The sequence below is a fragment of the Tiliqua scincoides genome, chromosome 4 (genome assembly GCF_035046505.1).
Source record: "Tiliqua scincoides isolate rTilSci1 chromosome 4, rTilSci1.hap2, whole genome shotgun sequence".
NCBI lineage: Eukaryota > Metazoa > Chordata > Lepidosauria > Squamata > Scincidae > Tiliqua > Tiliqua scincoides.
Genome location: NC_089824.1, coordinates 197,336,569 through 197,360,022, shown reverse-complemented (window position 1 = coordinate 197,360,022; position 23,454 = coordinate 197,336,569). Strand labels below are relative to the sequence as shown.

Here is a 23,454-nt window from a genome sequence, read left to right as displayed (position 1 = left end):
AATCTGAAAGAGAATGTGCACATCTTGTCCATGGGGAGATGTGCTATCTTTGCGCTCATCAAGAGCATATTTTCTCTTAACTGTTCCATTTTATTTCTGCATTCTTGAACACTAACAGGAAGAGGACAACAGAAGTCTTCCTGTTAGCATTCTCACTTCACCTCTTTTATAGTGTTCCTCTAGTAGCTATGAGTCTAGATTCTCACTGTCTGTTTCCTGTTCCAAAGTGAAAAAAGGAAAAACTTCCTTTTGCAAAGTATTAGCAAATGAAGAGAGCTGAGCAATGAGCACAGCAGGGAGGGAATTTGATGCGGATAAGTCAAATCACGGATATGGGACCCATGGATTTGAGTGGATGCCTGTATATAAAATGTGTGTTTGTTAGAAATGGAATTTGAGATCCCTAACAGTGGCATAGTTACATACACTTAAGGCCCAATCCTGTCCAACTTTCTATGGCAATGCAGCCACAATGCAGCCCCTTCATAAGGGAACAACCCCTTACCTTGAGGAGGCCTCCGTGACTGCCCCACCACCACAGGAAGCAGCATATGCCCCGTTGGCACAGCTGCATCAGTGCTGGAAAACCAAATAGGATTGGACCCTAAATGAATTAATATAATTGTGCTCTGACCCTCTCCTCTCCCACTGAAGAGTGATGGTGACTTTCATTTTTCTTTACCAAGTTTGGAGGAAGCCAACTGTTACCCTGCACATGCCCAATCTCGTCTGATCTCGGAAGCTAAGCAGGGTAAGGCCTGGTTAGTACTTGGATGGGAGACCGCCTGGGAATACCAGGTGCTGTAGGCTTATACCATAGTCTTTCGAGACTGAAAGTTGCCAACCATGCTTCTCCACATTGCACATCAGTGCAATGGAGAAGAGAATTTGAGATGTGCTGGTAAGTGAAACCATGGCTATGGGGGGATGCCTGTACACAAAATGTGTCCAATATAAAAATTGCATTACTCCAAGTTTAAATTGTTTCAGTATCATGTAGAAATAGGCTTCTGTCTACCATGTGAACACATGCTGTATCAGTGGACCACAATTTCCGATCCCCCAAACGGAATGCATCTAGCAGCCAATAACAGCACCCTGTGAGGGACTAATAAGATCTTCTGATTTTGCTGCCTGCTACGGACTGCAAACATATGTTTTTGCACAGCTCAAGTATCTGGAGGGCCACAACATATGTCTGGTTTGCTATGTTCCACTTGGTGGTTCACAATTTATGCTACTAAATATACACAGAATAGAATATACTACCCCCCCCCCAAAAAAAAAAAAAAATATCCCCTTTAGTAGCCAGCAGAACCAGGTGTGATTCTTAAGAAAACCGAGCTGTATTACTTCAATTTTACTGCCAACATGATAATAAAAGTTCTGTATGTTTCAGTTTGTATTTCCCTAGTATGTTAATTCTCCAAAGCCCCCATATTATTCTGCTTCATCTGACCTGAATCTGACTTATTGCATTTCCCAAGCTACTTTTCACTCAGCGGTTAATTAAAAGATTAAGTCCTTGACACAAAGCTTACAGTCCTTATTGGCACCCATTAGCCCAGCTAGACTAATTCTCCTGAAAACCAAACCACCTTATATTCCTGGGGTCACAAGTTTACTTTCAATTCCCTAAATCTTTAGTATTCACTGTAAGTTAATTCTTTCAAAGAAGTCTGCTGTGGGAGTTTGTATTCAAGTTTAGGAATGGAAAGTCAGCAAGGAAAAAATCTGTTTTATACAAACCATTTGTTGTTTCCAAACTAGCAGACCAGTTTTCACAAATGACTGCCACCCTCGAACTGCAACAGAAAGGTATACTAATTCAGTGTCTTTTAAACAACGTTTGTGCCTTGGATCTTGGTCTGTAAATAACTGCGTCTCTTTTATTCCCAGACAGGGCTTTTCAAACTGGGGCGTCACGACCCCCCAGCCTGCAGGCCCTGGTCACTGCCCCCTTAAGGGGCAGGGGCAGCCTGGAGGCAGGGAGGAGGCAGTGACGCGATCGCCAGGATTGCGCCACTCGGGGGGGGCTGCAGGGGCTTGGGTACACGTACCGAAGCCCCTGCAGCCTCCTGGGGGTGCGGGGAGCCCGGCATGACGGGGAGCCCTGCTGCAGGTCGCGCCAGGCTCCCTGCACCCCAGGAGGCTGCAGGGGCTTGGGTACGTGTACCCAAGCCCCTGCAGCACCCCTGAGTGGCGCGATCCTGGCGATCGCACCGCTGCCTTCCCCTGCCCCTGCTCCCTCCCCCCTCCCGCCCATGCAAGAACTTAGTGGCTCTCAAACTCTCTCCAGAGGTAAGCCGCTGAAGGTAAGACTGCCAGGTGGCAGTGTAGTCCTTTGGGGCAGAGGGGCATGTTCCAGGACGGGGGAAGGACTGGGGGAAGAACTTGCCGGGAGGGGGGTGGGACCAGCGGAGGCCTCCCCCACCAGTTCCTATCATCCATGTCAGGCTAAAAAGCCCGACACAGAGCTTCTCCAGTGTTTGCAGGCAAAATAGCCAACCTGTGCCCTTACTCAGGGGAAAGAAGCCATGAGCTTAGCTGGGAAGAAGAGTTCCACTTCCATGCGGAATACATCCATCCATAGGTATTTATATACCACTTTTCTCTGTTTTTACACAGCCTTCAAGGCAGTTTACATAGGTAGGCTAATCTAAATTGGCCTTTTGCTTTGGAGGTTGTCCATGACTTTGTGTACCTTGGCTCAACGATCTCCGACACTCTTTCTCTCGATACCGAGCTAAACAAACGCATCGGTAAAGCAGCTACCACGTTTTCCAGACTCACAAAGAGAGTCTGGTCCAACAAGAAGCTGACAGAACATACCAAGATCCAGGTCTACAGAGCTTGCGTCCTGAGTACACTTCTGTACTGCAGCGAGTCGTGGATTCTTCACTCACAACAGGAGAGGAAACTGAATGCTTTCCACATGCGCTGCCTCCGACGTATTCTCGGCATCACCTGGCAGGACAAAGTTTCAAACAACACAGTCCTGGAACATGCTGGAATCCCTAGCATGTATGCAGTGCTGAAACAGAGACGCCTGCGTTGGCTCGGTCATGTCGTGAGAATGGATGATGGCCGGATCCCAAAGGATCTCCTCTATGGAGAACTCGTGCAAGGAAAGCGCCCTACAGGTAGACCACAGCTGCGATACAAGGACATCTGCAAGAGGGATCTGAAGGCCTTAGGAGTGGACCTCAACAAGTGGGAAACCCTGGCCTCTGAGCGACCCGCTTGGAGGCAGGCTGTGCAGCATGGCCTTTCCCAGTTTGAAGAGACACTTGTCCAACAGACTGAGGCAAAGAGGCAAAGAAGGAAGGCCCATAGCCAGGGAGACAGACCAGGGACAGACTGCACTTGCTCCCGTTGTGGAAGGGATTGTCACTCCCGAATCGGCCTTTTCAGCCACACTAGACGCTGTTCCAGAACCACCTTTCAGAGCGCGATACCATAGTCTTTTGAGACTGAAGGTTGCCAACTAACTAACTAACTAGCCAAAAGGCCACGATCAGGATTCCTGAAGCCTTTTTCTTTTTCATAAAGCAGCTGGGGGGGATTTGGATCAGGGCCACAGTGTGGGAGAAATGGTTGTAAGCCTTTCTACTGCTGCCACAGCCCCAATCCTAATTTCTCACCTCTCCTGAAGACCCTATGAGCTATCAAGAGGGAAACCCACAAGTACCAAAACTGCACCCATACGTTTCACCTTCTGCAATTACTAACTGCTTCAGGACATGAATTCAGTTGAGGAATCAGTGCAGGTATAACAATTAAAACCTTCATTCCCCATGTTACAGCCCTGATAATGACCCCAAATACTACCTTTTGGAAAAGGAGGGGGGGGGAAACCCTGAAGTTCATTTACAGAACTTTAGTTTCACACGCATCTAGTTGAGCTCTCAGTACTTTTGTTTTAATAAAACACAGAGAATAGAAACAAAGTTCATTTTCCTAGGTGTGTGAGAGGAAGACAAGGCTAAATTTAAAAAATAATATACAAAAGTAGCCATTCAAGAATTCTGTTTAAGAGGAGTTGTCATTAAATCTAACCTCAACTCCCCTCCCCCCCCCCCCGCATTTGCAAACCTGGCATCTGGAATAGCTCAGGTCCCAATGATGACCTTATGTATTTCTTTTAATTATTCCAAAGTAACCTCCTCCAGTCCCACTACAAGCCCTCAGCTACTTCAAGCAAAGAAACTATAATGATTTCAATTAAATCTTGGCCTCTCCCCAACAGAACACAAATTAAAAGCATTACGAGGAGATACAAGCTTCATTGCTTGGAAGTGTTATATAAAGCAAGGGGGGGAAAGTTGCCAAGAGCTTGTTGTTATTTCATAGGCAGTGGGGGATGATTAACCCTTCAGTGGCTGCTTTTGCGCTGGTTTCAGAAGATGGCTCAGTTCCTGTGTCAGCATTCCCATGAGCCTCTTAGCTGTTTCGCTCCCGTTATGTTATAAGTTGATCTGAACCGGATATCTGTGGAAGTTACTTGAGAATTCTTTTGTAATGAGTGCATATAACTTATATTGGCCCCCAACTACTGTATAGCACTTCGAACGGATGCCTACCCTTTCTGATTCACACATTTCAGCACTTTATAAATGCTGAGCGGTACAAAGACCCTTATTTACTTTTCTCCTTGTGACGGAAATTATGGGAAGAGTTTGAAGTTTCAGCAGGACTTCTCAACACCTGGCATAAATCTTGTCTTCTCTAACTGAATGAAGCTTCAGCACATGCCAGCAGTAATATAGCTGTTCACATGTACACAAGTTATTGTACTCTGCATTAGTGAAGTAAAAAAAAAAATGAACAGCCTTCCCCTCTCTTTCCAAAGCCCTCACTCACAATAAATAAAATCATCACACTGAGAAAAAAGACACATAAACAATACTGGCTGCTTATGCAGCCTTAAAACTACAAAACCCAGGACGCAGTGCAACAGTGAGCAAATACTTTACTAAACCCAGGTTTTGTTTAAAAAAAAAAAAATTAAAAACAACCAGCCAAAAAAATTGCTTCTAAAGGGTTGCATCCTAGGTTTTAGTTAGTTATTAGTATGACTTAGGTTCACTGATCTCATATGGCTGTGCAAAATTGGAAAAGGCCTATGCGTTTCCTACATAAATATGTTGCACTGAACTGCAAATCTGTTTCTCCAAAAATAATTTTTGGGGATAGTGTGGGGTGAGGAAGCATGTCATTCCATAATTTAATAATAACATCTTGGATAACAATAGGAACCTCTGTCTCTCCATTTGCTAGGATCCCTTGCCTATTGCCCTGAGTCTCCATATAGAGAGAACCATGAAATGGTTGTTCTACACCAACAGAATTCTACACCATTCTTGTTCTACAATTCTAGGATTTTTTTTTTTCTTGTTCTAGAATTCTTGTTCTACACCAAGAGAATTCTGGAAATACTTCTTCTTTCAGTTGATGAGACTGGAGCTCATCCCTCACCACCAAATGAAAACCTAGGCTCAGACCCAACTTCATCAGGAATGTGTGGGAAGGATTGAGAAGCTCAAAGCCTCGCAAGAAGAGAAGCATCAGGTTGTATGAATTAGCACCTCAAAAAGACGGCCAAAAACCTTTACTGCTACTACCTATTTAAAGCCTGTTCTACAAAATGTCTCAGTTGTGGTAAAAGCCCAACATGGAAGAACCAGCTTGTTTAGTTGTACTGTCTGCAGGTGAAACCCAACAGATTGGAAGACCACTGATGTTCCCATGGCCTAGACAATTTCTAAGGTCACCAACAGCCCAATCCTGAGATGCCCGGTGCACGGGACTACAGCGGCGCCAAAAATGGCTACTGCTGCATCCAGTGCGCCCCAGGCAGCTACTGCCACCACCTCCTCAGAAGAAGGGGACTTTCGTCCCCTGGAGTAAAACAAGTAGCCCCGCAGTGAGGTTACTCGATTCTATGGCAATTCAAAGGTCGGCATTCGATTCAAGGGTTGGCATTCGGCACTCAATTCACAGGTAGGCATGGAATAAAGAGCCTCTGTGTTGGGCTGTCTCCTGCCCATGCCTCCCTCCTTCCCACCCTGCCCTCTCCCCACCTTCCCTCCACCTCCCCCACCCCAGAATGCCTCCTCCCTGCTTTCCCCCACGCCCCCACTACCACTCTGGTGCCCAGCAGTCCACACAACTGCTGAGCAGCAGAGTTCTGGTGCTGAACTGGCACTAGCTGAGCGCCAGCCAGCGCTGGGCCAGCACTGGCGCTCCACCAGTACTGATAGCCACAAATGTGCCTTACGGTAAGCCAGTATGCACTGCATTGGATTGGAAGTTACTAGTTTCTTGTTTTTCGTATCAAAATCACAAGAGAATTTTGAATAGAAAATGGGAGAGTGCACTCACAAGGTTAAAGTTCCAATCCGCCTTGGGTCCCTTTGGGGAGAAGGGCAGGGTATAAATAAAGTTGTTGTTGTTATTATTATTATTATTATTATTAGTAGTAGTAGTAGTAGTAGTAGTAGTAGTAGTAGTATCCCTGATAACTCCAGTTAGAATGACCTCAGATAGCAGGTCGAGGAAAGTTTTGGTCCAAAGAACTTCCTGACAGTCAAATGAGAATGTATTTGGCTAGATGGTCCAAAGAGACAGCTTCATATTTTCACTGAAGATATTCCCAAAGTAATGGCACCTATATTGGTCCTGGGACAAAACCAGGATGGACCTTGTATGATAGAACAATTGCACAAGACATACATCATGTTGTAAAGCTTGCCTGTAGCAGTTCTTGAAGGCACAGGATGGGCTCTGAGAACTGGTTATTTACTGTCAAAGAAACACTTTGTGTGGCGTGTTCTTCTCCAAGAGATAGAAGACGTCTGATATTATATCATATTCCTCCCACTTAAGAGTGGAAAAATAGATATATTTCAAAGTGAGAGAGGCTCCAGAAAGTTTAATTTAAGAGACTAATCCCCCGATATCTTCAGGCTTTGTGTTGGTTTTGTTTTTGCTAGAATAAATTTGGCTAGCTTGGAACAGAAGGATTGCCTCGGCTCCCCCACACTGTCTCTGAGCACCACTATATCATCTACACCATGTTTTAAGACACTGAGTTAAATATTTCGAACCTGTTTTTTCCTTTTGGATTTTTTAAAATATGGTCTTGTTTCTGGTATTCAGTTGGCTGCATTTCTCAATCCACTGCTCTTCTTTTCCTTCAGAACAAAGTAGAGAGAATTTCACAGATGCTAAGCCCAATCCAAAGGATATACTCAAGCCTGGAATCAGTGGACTGCATCACCGGGCAATTATCAGGGCCCATAAACCACCGCAGAAAAACACCAGGGAACAATGTTATTTCCGTCCGACATCTTTGCTTTGCTTTCTGCACATGCAAAAGACCAGCAGCCAATTAAAAGCAAGGCATGGCAGTGGTTGCATTTCTAAATGCAGGCATCTGTCTCTGCTGCTCAGGATGCCCCATCAGTGTCTTTTCATGCTCCCACAAATTGTTGCTCAAAACTAAACCTGTTCTGCAGTGGCAACCGCAATACCTCCACTGCTCACCTGTTCATTATTCTGATTTAGGAACAGCTCATCCATGAGGCCAACTGAAGTCATCATCTCAGGCAGAAGATGGGAGGGGGGCACCCATCTCTGTCTACCTACTTGCCTCTGCTGTTCTTTTTCCTCCTTCCACTCCCTGGCTTGGAAAATGTTTGATTGGAAGAGGGAAAAAGGAAATTGAAAAGGAAGAGGGACCTTCCTGGACTGGAAAAGGAAGGGAGAGACTCTCTAGCCCATCACTCTTCTTTTTTTCCATATTTTCTCTTCTGGTCTTTCTCCTTTTTCCAATCCAAGAAGCAGGAGGAAGTAGAACAGAGGGGGGGGAGGAGGTAGTGAGAGGTGGGTACTCTCTGACAATATGCTGCCTGAAACAGCCACCTCAGCCTGCCTCATGGATGAGCCAGATATGGGCCTTCAGAAGCCCCCCCCCCCACCAGAATTGACATTGATAGTCAATCAGCTGGCGAGTCTCTTTTGCTCTCCCCTTCAGTCTAAAACTTGCTTTGCCAGCATATAAGAGTAAATAATTAGGAGGAACTCTACTATTGTGGTTTTGCAACATGGGTTACTAAGCAAGTCACAGGCAGATAGGATTGCCAATTGTTTTTTTTAACTGGCCGTATGCCTTTAACAGCAGCACGACATGAAGACATTAAGCAGATAAGGCTTATTCCTGCCACAAAGATATAGTGATGGGAAAACTTTCACCTGGTTAATTTCTCACAGCGAATACATATTGGAGAGACACCCCTGAAATATCATTATTTCCCAGCACTGGGAAGGTTGAAGTGCTGCCAACCAGTCAGCACAGAAGTTGCACGCAATTCATGGCTAAACTTTATTATATTTGGGCTATAGTAGGCAACCTTCAGTCTTGAAAGACTATGGTATCGCGCTCTGAAAGGTGGTTCTGGAACAGCGTCTAGTGTGGCTGAAAAGGCCAATTTGGGAGTGACAATCCCTTCCACAATGGGAGCAAGTGCAGTCTGTTCCTGGTCTGTTTCCCTGGCTATGGGCCTTCCTTCTTTGCCTCTTAGCCTCAGACTGTTGGCCAAGTGTCTCTTCAAACTGGGAAAGGCCATGCTGCACAGCCTGCCTCCAAGCGGGCCGCTCAGAGGCCAGGGTTTCCCACTTGTTGATAGTTATAGTTTGTAGTGTACCGATTTGGGCTGTAGTGGTGTAGCTACAGGGGGCAGTGTGGTAAGTACTGTAGCTGCTGCAAGGAGTTGTGTAAGGGGCCCCTCCCACTCACTCTCAAAGCCATTCTGGGCAGCAACAGCAATGCGCAACTGCACCTACGCGTTGCCGACACTGTCCAGAAAATCTCTGTCAGCAAGTGAAAGGGGCTGTTTGCATGGTGCTTTGTGGTGCTTGCAGTACTTACCACAGCGCACCACCCCTCTGTAGCTGTGCCACTGGGCTGTGCTCTTCAAGACATGCTTTTAGTTGAACTCATCAAGCAATGTGCCACTTCTCTAACAAATCTTCAAGCCTATACTTCTTTTATCACCACTGCTCTGGTTTGGAACTCACATCTGAAGAAGCCACAGTATGGTAGACCATCTACAGAAATATATAGTTCTGCTTTGCTTTCCTCATGTCAGTATACCTGCCATCTAACTCATTATTTCCAATCCTAAAGGTGCACTGCTTTGAGGAACCTTTCATGGCTTTCTGACATGTTCATGAAGTGAATTTCCTAAGCTGCAATCCTATTCACATTTACTTGGGAGTAAGCCCAATTGGACACCGTGGATTTAATTCTCAAGGTACATGTTTAGAACTGCACTGCATGTTCCCTCTATTACTTCCCCAGCTTTTATTTTTTTATTTTTTTATTTTTTTTGGGGGGGGGGGGGATGTGTCTTATCTTTTCAGTTACTGGGCCTAAATAAAGATGTAAGGAGAATTAGGAAAATTCATACAGGAGGATTCCTAAAAATTGTATTTAGGTATTAGTTCCTTTACAAAGGCAATGGAGCTGTCATGTCAAAATGATACTACATCTCTCATTAGTTTAAGGTACATGCAGGCCAAGAAAAATGGCATGAGGAAAAAAAATCAATTTGCTTGATGAAATAAACTCATTAGGTGAATTACACCTCCATAATGATGCTAATTGTGCAGGCAACATATACTGTCATGTTTCTTCACTACTAGTTGCCCAAAGCAACACCAAAATCTGCCAATCACTACCAGTGTTCATGCTCAATTCAAGCCATGCCAGCACCCACTGTATTCCACCACCAGCCAGTCAGTCAGCACCCACTATCCACATCTTCCTACAGCACCACTGCTTCTAAACATGATCAATGGCACAATCCTATGCTGGCAGCTGCCCAGCAGTACAGCAGAACCAAAATGGCCACTGCTGTATCTCACAGGGTCAAAGAGCCAACCCGAGGTCTCCTCAGGATAAGTAGAACATGTTGTTTGCATTTGTTTCCAAAAACTGGAAGTGGCTCAAGGAGGTTTCTGAAGGCCTTTCTAATGGTCAGGGGGCCAGGAGAGGCCTCCAGCACCACCAGGAGCATCGCAACCCACTGCAGAGGACAAGTTGGGTCAGGGTTCTGCAAAGTTTGGGAACCCCTGCACTAACTTATTGTTCACTTCGTACTTTGGCATATTCCTCTCTTCCATTCTGAATGAAATAATGTAACACAATCAAGGATTACATTCTCTAAATATAATTTCTAATTGCTCTGCAGTCTTTTTAGTCACTTTTGGAAGGAAATGCAATCAAACGCAATGCCAATTGATGTAATGTTTTTTTTTTTTTTTCATTGGTTCAGTAAATTATGACTCTAGCTCGAATGAGTAAGGCTAATCTCAAATTAGTAAAAGAGGAACTCAAGACTTCTCAATCCATTTTAGACTTCAGTCCAATGGCTGCTTTGTAGAACTGAGTGTCTAATGCTCCCAATAAGACATGACACAAAGCATTAGGAATTAAATGAATCACAACTGTATTACTGTGTCAATAAACCGCTATAGCTTTGAGGAATAACTGACCTAACACTAACCTGACACTATTTAGTGTCGGCTCCTACCTTGATGAAAGCAGTCATAAACTACCTGTTCTTATATGAACCTCACCACCTTAGCCCCAAGTGTAGATCAACTCTCACCAACCCCCGTTTTTCACTTCAAACCCCTTAAAGAAGTATAGGAAGTTCTGTGTTGTCCAAGCCTCCACAGATCAGCCTATGAGGCCGACTCTGCATTTATTACTCAGTGGGACCCCACCCTCTAATCCTAAACCAGGGGTGTCCAAAGCTTTTGGCAGGAAGGCCTCATCATCTCTCTGACACTGTGTCGGGCCAGGGAAAAAAATAATTAATTTACATTTAAAATTTGAATAAATTTACATAAGTTTACATAAATGAATATATTAAAGATGAACTTATATGAATGAATAAAGGTCTTGCAATAGCTCAAGGCCTATAAAAGGCCTTGCACAAAGCAAGGCTAGCCTTTCCTTTGCTGCTGCTACTGCACCACAGACGTGAAACAGCAAGCAGTGGAAGAAGCCCTCATCCCACAGCTCACGTGAGAGGTCAAACAGGTCAAACAGCTGCCCTCACACTGAGAGCAGTTGCGTCGAGCCAGTGCAGGCTCCAACAAATCTCCAGAGGGCCAGAGTCTCATTGGAGACTAGGGGTTCCCTGAGGGCTGCATTAAGAGGCCTCGAGGGCCACAAGTGGCCCCAGGGCCAGGGTTTGGGCACCCCTGTCCTAAACCAAACAGCCTCTGAAGTCTCAGGCAGGGCTGGCCTTAGGGCAATGTAGCCTATGTTGTGACATTAGGCCACACTCACTGGGGGCCCCCTGCATTGGAGTAGTGGGCCAATCTCCCACTGCTGCAAACACCATCTGGCAGCCTGGAAGGGCAGCAGGGCAAATGGTGTGGGCTTGCTCAGCCTCCCCAGGACTGTCTGGCCTGAAATGGGCCTCCTGGAAGTAGTTGGTGGTGATATTATGTCACCACCAACTATTTCCTGTTACCATCCTTCACATACATCACCACAAGCATCTGGCTCACTGTGGCTGCAGTTGCTACAGCTACATGGTGAGTGGGGGCCCCTCGTGAGCCCTGCACATTGGGCCCCACCAGTCCTGGTCTTACGTGTCCTGAGTACAATTCCAATTACCTGAGGATACAGGCCAATTTTCTATTCCTAATCCTGCACTGCGCCTGCAAGCTATGACCAGACTACCACACCTGCTCCACAGTCTAAAGTATCCCCCCCAAAAAAATACCCTTCAACTAAGAGCCAATCAGATAATGAGCAAAAAATTCCTGCTTTGTCCCCTAAAGCAACCAGCTAATTCCAGAAGCCTTCAAAAAACCCAAGCAAAGGATTGGGGAACAAGTGAGCTCTATTTGCTGCCTAAATGCTTCATGTTCCCAGCCAGTTAAAGAGTTTCATTTTTCTGCCTTGCCTGGCTGATGAGGATGGGGCAAAGCTACACCCCAGGGATGAGCAAAATTCTTCCACAAATCTATATATGAAAAATTGAAATTTGATTCCAAGATCAAAAGGTTAGAAGATACCTAGGGCAGCTTAAGTAGCAAACGTCTTATGGTACCCAAAGTTATTGCACTGTAGGCAACAAACTATCACTGATGCATAGTAACTATGCATCTGATAAATGTGTGAAATGGAACTCCAGAGCAGAGCGAGTGTTTGCAGCCTTAATTCCTCAAAGTTTCCTTTCAAACATATGCTTGAGATTTTGTGTGAAATCCATCACACACTCATATATTTGAAAGAAAGTTTTCAACAATTAAGGCTGCAATCCTATACGCACTTAAGAGAAGTAAACCCCATTGAACACATTGGGACTTACTTCTGAGTAGACACGCATGAGTTTGTGCAGTAAAACTGTACTCCTTAGCATCTCTATTAGGAATTAAGACCTATTGAATTGAGGTCTGCGCCAGTCAGTGCTGGGGCTCTATGCACTATGAAGATTGTTGTGGGCAAGCAGCTGGTGTTAAGTTGGGCCTCCTGCCAGGTGTGAGGCTTTTGGGGGCGGAGCAGGTTGGAGGGGAAGGCATGGAGGGGCAGAACTGGACAGGGGGAGGGCAGACCAGAGGGAGGATCTGGCCCGGGGTGGGGGCAGAGACAGTGGCAGTGCCTCCAAATCCTATGCCCCTCCCGAGCCTGGAAGCCCTACGTAGGGCTTCTTGGTTCTGCTCTAGTAAAATAGCTGGTGCAGCTCCAAGGAGACCCATTGGAGCTGCAGCGTTGTTACCCAGGGTAAGGGAACAGGTGGTTACCCCAGGCCCACAGCATACAGCAGTGGCCATTTTGGCTCCTCCCGGTGGCCCTGAAGCATAGGATTTGGCTGCCTGTGTGGTTCAGTATTCATGGGGAGTTGATAGCATGTATATAGTGAATTCAGGTGCTAAACAGCACAATTTCATGCACGTCTATTCAGAGTTAAGTCTCAGGGGCTTCAATAGGATTTACTTCCAGAAATGGATACTTAGAATTGCACATTAAATTAAGAAATTTTATTTTTAAACCGAGAGAGAGAGAGAGAGAGAAGAGTAGAAGAAGAACATCCTGTTGAATTTGCTGAGTAAAGTACTAGCATAACCTATAAACCGCATGCTCTGCTGGGATAAACCCATCAGAATTTGGGGCTTTCATGTTCATTTTTTTCCACGTAAGCATCAAATCTGACATGGGTTTGATGCCATCGCAACAATGTAAACAGGTTTGTTTACATTTTCATGGCCTGAACTGAAAGCTCAAATAAAGTTCAGCCGTGACTCAGTGCAGTTTCATAAGGTTTTGAAGTTATATTGGCAGGAACCTGCCAGCCCCCTGCTAGTCTGTGACGTTGTCTGGTAAACAGTAAGAATCCAAGTGCTCGTCAGTGGCCCAAACATGAGCTGCAAAACTATGGATAAATAATATTCATGGATAAATATTCCTTCAACCAATGCTTGTGGTTGCTGATATCTCCATTAATTCTGCTACCCCAATATTCACTGATATATATCTGAAACCTCTAGAAGGCATACTTGATAAATGCAGGAGCATTTACCAATTAATGCTGTATGAACAATATTATCCTAGATAATATGACTTCAAACCACAGTGATCCTTGAAGAAACACTGTGTTGTGTTTTTCTGTGTTAACTGACTCAAGCTGAGCAAGCTACCATGAACCAATCTGTAAACTGAAGGGCAGTTCACATGTTGTCTTAGAGCACTTTTTCTACTGCACAGGAGGTACTTACATCTACAGTATGAACAGACAGCCAGCGGGTTCAGGTTCCCAAAGTCTGTCACTAAGCCTCATGGCGGGGGGGGGGGGGTGTCACAGCAACCTTTAAAAGCCAGTGCAAGACAGGGCTTGGATCCAATCCACTAATGGTACTGCCTTCTCAAAACTGAGTTCTCAGTGTATTCCTGCACAGCCTCTTCTCGCTATCTTGCCCCACAGCTCCTAAGGCCAGCCCTGCTGAGGCTGCAACCTCACAGGGTTGTTGTGAAGATACAAAAGGTAGGAGGAAATGGGGCAGGGGTGGGTGGATCAGGTCTCAGGAGGAGGCCAGAATTGGTGGTAGAGTCACCAGTCTCCTACTTTATTTGTTTATTTATTAGAGTCATGGTGTGAAAAAGTTTGAAGACCACTGATGTAAGGAGTCAACAACTATGCACACAAAATATGACTCTTAACATGTGAACTGACTTTTGGCATAAGCAGATTATTGGGGTTGTTTGTTAAATCAAATGAACTGAAAAAAAAAGAGTTGAAAGCCTACACAAAATGACAGGCATTCACACAACACTATTGCTCCATTATGTAGACAGATTCTGCCAGCCACAGTCACTTAGCAATTCTTCTAATGTGTGATGGGAATTAGCAGCATCTTGCATGGAAATAATCAGATTTGCTGTACTGGTTTGAGGTCTGAAAATGCACTGAGGGCGCAATCCTAACCAACTTTCCAGAACTTGCATAGCTGTGCCAATGGAGCAAATGTTGCATCCTGCAGGTGGGGGTAGTCATGGAGGCCTCCTCAAGGTAAGGAAATGTTTGTTCCCTTACCTTGGAGTTTCATTGCCCTTACCTTGGTGCTGAAAAGTTGGTTAGGATTGCGCCCTGAGTTAACCAAACCCACATGTGAGGAACCAGGGGACATCCACTAAAATTGAGCGTTGGGAGAGTTAGGACAGACAAAAGAAAATATTTCTTTACTCAGTGTGTGGTTGGTCTGTGGAACTCCTTGCCACAGGATGTGGTGATGGCGTCTGGCCTGGATGCCTTTAAAAGGGGATTGGACAAGTTTCGGGAGGAAAAATCCATTACGGGCTACAAGCCATGATGTGCATGTACAACCTCCTGATTTTAGAAATGGGCTATGTCAGAATGCCAGATGTAAGGGAGGTCACCAGAATGAGGTCTCTTGTTATCTGGTGTGCTCCCTGGGGCATTTGGTGGGGCCCTGTGAGATACGGGAAGCTGGACTAGATGGGCCTATGGCCTGATCCAGTGGGGCTTTTCCTATGTAAGCCCAATTGTAAAGAACAGATTTGCCAATACAGGTGGGACCTGGGTTTCCACTTATTTGACCAAGTGAGTAAAGGATCCACCACCTTTAAATGCCTTGTAACAAGGAAAAAAAGGACCATATTCAATTTTCTACCTTTGTGCTGTTAAATCACACTGGTTGCCAGTTTCTCAGGGTTAAAGTTAGTTTTAGAAACCCATTTCCAAGTTTCTTGCTCCTCCATTGTTGGCCCCAGAATGCATCATATAGGCACTACACCACATTTGGATGAGGTGAATAATGATCTAGTGGCTGAATGCGGTATAGCATCTATACCAATGCAGTCTGGGATGACAATGGAGGAGCAAGACACCTGGAAGTGGGTCTCTAAAGCTATTTTCCCACTGATTTGGTATCTACTGATTTTTTTAATCCACTGAGAGTTTCAGAATGGAACCCCAGTGGACAACGAGGCACGACCTGCAACTTACTTGGGCGCCCAAAAAGCAAATCTTAGATCTTTAGATACCTGCTACAATGAGAAAGCACTCATAAAGAAAACACTGCAGGTTCCTTGCTGTCTTCTTTCTCCTTCTAATGTAAAGGGGAGATTCAGAGAAACAGAAAAGAAATAAGATAAAGGGGGAGTTGGAATGGAAAATTCCTGAACACCACATTGGAACAGTCTGTGTTTTGACAGCTCGTATAAGCCTTTAGGAAGATTGGCTTCCGGCAGTTTGCAAAATAAATGTGTCCTACAGAAAAGATTGTTGGGCTGTTCAGCTGTCCAGCAGTAAACAAAACAGCAGTGCATGTAACTGTTTGAAATGTGTTGTCATTAGTCACAGAGATAGAGGCAGAAAAAACTCAATGTTGACTCTAGCAGGAAAGGTAAGTGAAAGTGAAAAGCCTGGTTTAAGGAAACAATGAATGGGAGCAGGACTAGAAAGCAAGTTCCATGCACAAAAGGAATCTTTCACATGTGGAGCTGACAGGGCCTCGGAGAGGAATTTTATCAGGGGGTGCAGAGTTTCTTTTGGGCCCCTTCCCAAAGAGGGAGGAGGGAAACAGAATGGAGGGGGTGGCAATGGGGGCAAAGCAGGCAGGGGGAAAGTGGCACCAGCCCGAATAGGCTTTGGAGTCCAGGCCTACCAGTCTTCCCAATGCAGATCTCAGGTCTACCTGCCTACCCGACGTTGGCAGGAAGATACAGTAATACGGAAAACTAAATGTACTTCTACATCTTTCTAAAATCTTTCAAATATCAAAAATAATTGCAGGAAATCAGCATTATCGTATTAATGCTCACACTAGAATGGAAAGTGTCTTGCGTACACCAAAACTGACTTCTGCAGTAGCTACAGTCCTGCAGCTGTGTTGCTGAGCTCCTATACACTTCTTCATGGTTAGCAAATCCACAAACCAAAGAGCTACTGTAGCAGGTGTTTTGCCAAATCCCAATCCACTGGGCCTTGCAAGCCAGTCCCATCTATCAGAGTTGCCAATAAGCCAAGTCACTGTCCAAAGTCAGGTTCCAGGTAGGTCAGTCCAATCCGTCAGGTTATCCAAACCAGAGTCCAAAGCCAAAGTCCAGTCACAATCCAATTCCCAATTCCATAAACCCAGTCAGTCTCCTCTCCTCCCTCCAACCTGCACTCCTTCAAAACCCACCAACCCTTTCTGCCTCAGGTGCTCCCTATATACCTGAGGGATCTCCTTATGCTCTAGTGGCTGCAGCTGTGCAGCACACCTCCAGCTACCACCTGGGCTTTAATCCTGCATTTACTCAGAGCAAGGGGCACTGTGGACACCACACCCTATCTCCTCGGTAATATATTCCGCAATTCCAATACAGCAGGTCAGTTTCCTCCCAGATGTGACACTGTTAAGGAATGTGTGCAATCCTGGGCCTGGTGTGTATGGCGGTAGTCATGGCCATGTGCCCACGGTATTGCCCCCAGCATCCTGGGCAGTGAAATTAGAGAATGTAAGATCCCAGGAAATTTCTGGGACCCCTCTTCTTTGGCTCCTGGGCCCCCTTCCTGACCATGGGCCTGGGTACAAATTACCTCCTTTACCCCCCACTCCTAGGTCCTAGGAGCTGATACAGATTGTACATTTCCAACTGGACCATGATGTTCCTCCAGGCCTCATTGTACTTGCTGAATGGTAACCATCACTTCTGTAATGTATTTTCCAAGCATGAATCAGAAAGACCTAAGCCTCATCCAGCTCTAGCATCAGGCAACTATTTGCAACCTTGACCAAGAGCTCAATCATATCCACTCTGCCCTGCTGATGCAGCAATGTCAAAAAGGCTATCACTGCTTCCGGGGGGGGGGGGGGGGGGGGGGAGTTGCAGAGGCCTCTTCTGAATCTTCACAATGTGGGGGGGGGGGGTCTACTAGAACCTGTACCAGCAATATTACTGGTGCAGATCTGTGTGGATCCAGACCATGGGATTGGGTCTGAGATAGAGGTTAGGATTTTTGTGGCTGCAACAACATATGAAACACGCCAGTCTAAGGCCTCCTTTGTAAATTTTGACAGAGCATATTTCCTGAATTTTTTCTGGCTATATGAATATTCATGAATATTTGGTTCTCAGTATTAATGTTTAACATCTGATGATTTTGCAGTGGCGGTGAACATGTGACAGTATCTGACATGTAGCAGTCAACATCTGACAGTGACTAACAGCTGACATGCACTTGCAGTCAGGCTTTGACATTAACTAAGAGATGACTTGTAACAGAACCTTATACTAATTTCATGCATACAGTTAAGCAATTTGAAACACCTCCCCCAACAGGTGAAAGGCTTCAAACCAGTGATGTAGCTAGAGAGGGTGCAAAATTTAGCAAAGTGCTAAGTTTTGCAGGGAGCCTCAGCACAGCATGCAAGTGGCTTCTCCCCCTCTCCTTTGGAGCCATACCGGGTGGTGGGGGGAGCAAAATGGAGGGGAATGCACTGCAACCCCTTATGCTGCGGTGACACTCCCTGCAAAACTTAGCCCTTTGCAACCGTTCTAGCTACACCACTGCTTCGAACTGTTGAATTTCAATGTCAGAATTCAATTGTGAAACCCAAACGTCCAATTGTGATGCCGAATTTCAATATCAAACCTGCAAAAATCTGAAAATCTGTGAAATGCAAAATGTTGGTTCCACTTTAGTGGATGCTGTCAGGTACCCCTGTTAAAAAAATAATGGGGTGGGGGGAAGCAATATGGAAGGAAGTTGCTATTTTTAATCCTGTGATGTTGAAAGAAGTAGATCACATTTACAAAATCGATTCTTTGCAACATATCCAGTTGCAGTTATTAATTACAAGTAGATACAAATCTCTCTCTCTCTCTCTCTCTCTCTCTCTCTCTCTCTCTCTCTCTCTCTCTCTCTCTCTGTCTTGTAAAACTTTGACTTTGCATCACTTTATCTATACTTAACCTCCCACAGGCTCCAGCTCAGTACAAGCCCAAGAATTAAATTCATTATTATTCATTATTCAAACACCATCCCTTTGTTTTCTGGAATAGCTTTGTAGCCTGGAGTCAAATGAGCTAAAGTAAAATTATGTGACTTGGCATTGAAAATATATTACTTCAGCTGCCAGAACGGATTTAACAGAATATGTGCGCAGTTCGTCACTTCTTCCACAACTGCCTTCATGCGCACAAAGGGCTATGACAGCCCCTGAGTTATGAGGGGCCATTCAAAGAGCTGTGATGGATTAGATTGTTTTATGCACTGACTTAAGATCTCATCTCCTGCAACATTCACAAGTGCTTTCTCTATGGCTGAGCAGAAACTCACTCCGTCCTATGTGGATTGCTCTTCCTCATTAGCTAGAGAAGCTAAGGATATTGGAGCATGAGATGACAAGTGTGTTCTCTTGGTCAAAGAGGCCATTTTAAATGAGCTAAATAACTTGAGAGCATTAAACATTTTTGATCTCATTCTCTCGACTATCCCTTCCCACGCATAATTTTTTTTTCTTTTTTGTAAAGAATCAAAATTTCCTTAAGGTCTCTCTTAAAGAAGAAGTCTGGCTGCCAGGAGCACTTGCAATTTATGCATGAACTATGCATCATTCACCTGTGCATGCTCAGGATCTTTTAACACAGAGTTCCTTTTCAAATGATAAGTTTGTGCTCACTTCTGCTTTCTATGCATTCGTCTGAGGGTTTGTAAAGAACTCACACGTACAAGTTGCATGCAAGTTGTCCTTCTCCAGAGGATTGGGGCCCTGAAAAAGGCAGGATCCCTGGTAACATCAAAACAGCTGGTGTGCATTCAACCTTGAATGTGGGCAGCTTGCATTCATGCATGGAGGCATGGAGAGGGGAAAACAGATATGTTTCCGATTCCTCTTCCATGCATTGACTGCACTGCATCCTAGAGATGTCTATCAGCTCCCAAAGGAGCCAACAACCATCCAAGAACAAACTAGAAACAGGCAAACCTACGTTAGGAATTTCCAAGGAATAATTTGCCAACTTGATTTTGGGGGCTGATGACTTCACTCAATGTTAGGGGGACCCACAGCATCCATGGTCCTGAACCTACTGCTGTTTGCACAACGTGAACAAGACTCCCTATTCAGTTTTTTCTGCAGAGTTTCTACAGTCATTAAACAGCTCCACCTCTCCCACCTTTCCTAGGTTGCCATTTAGTTGGCCTCTTCTTCAGTGTTCTCTGGTACCCATAGGAACCAGAACTGGCCAACACCCAGCTGTTCCCCAGCTCTTCCACAAAGGTTCATTCCATCTGGCCATGCTCATGGTGTTTGAAGCCAAATGCTGATGTCATAATGCCGGTTGGTTTGGTTTTTCAGCTATTTTTCTTGCTTCAAATATATTTTCCTACAAGCCTTTAGAACTGGGGCTTTATGTCAAGCCTTAGATCAACTGTTTTCATCCAGAGGAAGCACCTTATCAGAGTTATCATAACTGTTACTGAAAGGTGACAAACACGTATCATTAAAACTTGATCACTCCCTATAGTAGTAAAAGGGGTGCAACATGTGTGGTTGCATTAAGAGCTAACATGGGAAACAGGACAGAATTGAACAAGGTAGAAGAGGGGTTCTACACTGGACACATCCCTTTAACCTGGAGCAGTGGCATAGCCAAAGGGGGCGATAAGCACTAAATTTTCAAGGGTGCCTCATGGCAGTATGCAAGTGTCCCCTCCCCTTTGGAGCCATTCCAGGCAAATGCCTCCATTTTGCTTCCACTGCCCAGAATGACTCTGAAGGGGGGAGGTGCTATTTGCATACTGCCATGAGGCTCCCAACATAACTTAGTGCTTTGCACCCCACTAGCTATGCCAATAACCTGGGGGCTAAATTGGGAAAGGAAATTAATTGGGCTTGGAGGATGAACGTGAAGGTGTGCATCCTCCATATCCAATTTCCATTCCAAATGGAATGCTTCAAGTAGTATGAACACAGAGAATATAGGAAGCTACCTTATCTGAGTCAGGTCATTGGTCCACTTAGTTCTGTTTTGTCACACTAATTGGCAGCAGTGCTCCAAGGTTTCAGGTGGGGGTCTTACCCAGCTCTACCCAGAGATGCCAGGGATTGAATCGGAGACATTTGGTACACAAAGCAGATACTCCCCAACCTGACCTACTATACTTCCGCCATGCAAATTAGTCTTGGAGAACAGTACCCCTTCACCACTTAAAGGATCACATAAGGAGAGCTAAATTGGAATAAGATGATGTGCTTCCTTCACCCACACACACCACAAAGGATTTGTGCAGAAATCCCCTAGTATGTATTCTTATTCTTATTTGTATTTGCATTAAAAATACTTATACAATGCAATTCAACTTTTAAAAAGTGCTCAGAGCAGTTCACAAAGTAAAAGAGATGAGAACAGGTGAGATTGTGCAGGGGTGAATGGAAGCAGTTGCTCTCCCGCCAGCTAAAGACAACCGCCACTGAAAGTGCTTAGCCCAGGGACAACTTATAAGAGGCATTTCTGGAAAGACGTTGTATCGGGTAAGCATTGCACGTATGCAATATTCAGTGTCCAGAGAGGGACAGAGCAGGCTCATGCTGGTTTGGCAGTCCGCACAAAGCTCTTCGCTTTATTTAAAAAAAAAATGGAGCCCATTTCAGAAGTCGAACAAAGATTCAAATCAACACAACACAAGCAGGGTAAATGTTTTGCTTGCTTTGTTGGTGACTGCGAAGCTTTGAAAGTTCCATGCTGCTGACTTCATAGACTTTCCATTCCCATCACTTTAGAGGCATGGTTAATCGTGGATGAATAATTGTTTTAGGAAGTGGCCTACGTGGACAGAAAAGGGTGATGTTACTGGAGGCATGTTGAGTAGCGTGTCAATAAGGATTTCAGCATCATTTGTGAGAGGATAACAGTTGCTTTTTCTGAAGCCTGAGAAGAGAGGGGCTAAAAACCACTTTGTCTTCAGAAGATTTTATACGTCTGCATTGCACAAACGTGGGTGAATCTCTGTGAATATGTTACTTATAACATATAACAACCCTTATTAACTATAATTATATTACTAGAGTAGCTTATTAAATGAAAAAGTGTAATATCTAGTTGCATTCTCCATTATTAGATTTCTATTTCAATTGATTGTCAAGAGCACAGTCATTAAGATTCAACATCTGTTTAATAGGCATATCTTGTTACCCAGTAATACTTCAGTCCACATGCAACATCTGATTTTATAGGAGACATAGTTTAAATAAACTCATTATGCAATCATGATCTACAACCAAGCTAAACACGGACCTTTGAAAATGACACATGAATTTAATCAAAGCCTGTGCCTCAAAGTGAGCAGAACTTAACCACTGGTCTGAGTCATACCCATATTTTGATTTCACAGCTGCAACCAGTGAAGCCAGCACCCTCTGAGAGCTTCCTGACTCCACAGAGCATCTCATTCTCCCATGGATGAGAAAGAAGCAAGTATCCTTTTTGTTTTGAAATACAGTAAATATTTACGCACCTCATACAGGGAAGGTCCCACTCTTTACCTTATTAGTCACAGTCATGTTTGCTAGACAAACGCCTTCAACATTTTTTGATGAGGTTAAATCAATGACAGGCAAGGGAGAAGACAGATGTTTCACTCTGTTGCCTGGATCAAATTTCAGAGTCAAGTTGGTTGTTTGGAAAGCTTAATGTTTCAAGGGACCTGCTCAAAGGGTCTTTGGTTCAACATAAATAGAATTTGGGAAACAAGGTAGCCAGCTTGATGTTCTCTGACCATACTCATGTCAGGCCAAACAAGCCCATCACACTTTTGCAGGCTTCTCCACAATCACACTCAGCTGTGGGTGAGTTATACTCAGAAGTGAATAATTTGTTAAAGATTGCTGCATTTTTTTTGTTCTTCAATACGTTGTAACTAGGGATGTGCCCCCCCTTATTTGCTAGTATTGTCAAAACTCCTTTTGAATCTATCAGAATCCCCATACCTTACACAGAAGACTCCAAAATTTTGCTTCAAAATTACAATTCAAAACAAACTGGATGTCAACTGTAGCCCCAAGCCTTATCGGAGGAATTTTTTCAATTCACTACAACATTCAGTGCTAGCTACATGTACAGAACATCTATAGCATGCCCACAGCACATCTTGACTGACTACTTGTATTAGTACCTTCTGAGGATCCAACATTGATATGTGCACAGCCTCTCTGACACAACAAAATAATCTGCCAGCACAGCAGCCTCTGCACCAGTGGAAGGTGTTGCAAACATGTCATAAGAACATAAGAACAGCCCCACTGGATCAGGCCATAGGCCCATCTAGTCCAGCCTCCTGTATCTCACAGTGGCCCCACCAAATGCCCCAGGGAGCACACCAGATAACAAGAGACCTTTATCCTGGTGCCCTCCCTTATATCTGGCATTCTGACAGCCCATTTCTAAAATCAGGAGGTTGCACATACACATCATGGCTTGTAACCCGTAATGGAGTTTTCCTCCAGAAAGTTGTCCAATCCCCTTTTAAAGGTGTCCAGGCCAGATGCCGTCACCACATCCTGTGGCAAGGAATTCCACAGACCAACCACATGCTAAGTAAAGAAATATTTTCTTTTGTCTGTCCTAACTCTCCCAACACTCAATTTTAGTGGCTGTCCCCTGGTTCTGGTGTTATGTGAGAGTGTAAAGAGCATCTCCCTATCCACTCTGTCCATCCCCTGCATAATTTTGTATGTCTCAATCATGTCCCCCCTCAGACATCTCTTTTCTAGGCTGAAGAGGCCCAAATGCCATAGCCTTTCCTCATAAGGAAGGTGCCCCAGCCCAGTAATCATCTTAATCACTCTCTTTTGCACCTTTTCCATTTCCACTTTGTCTTTTTCAAGATGTGGCAACCAGAACTGAACGCAATACTCCAG

General features: G+C 44.7%; 1 pseudogene; it reads left to right on the top strand.

The window, feature by feature from the left end:
- The first annotated feature begins 696 nt into the window (after positions 1–696).
- LOC136650465 (5S ribosomal RNA) lies at positions 697–810 on the top strand (annotated as a pseudogene).
- Positions 811–23,454: the final 22,644 nt, after the last annotated feature.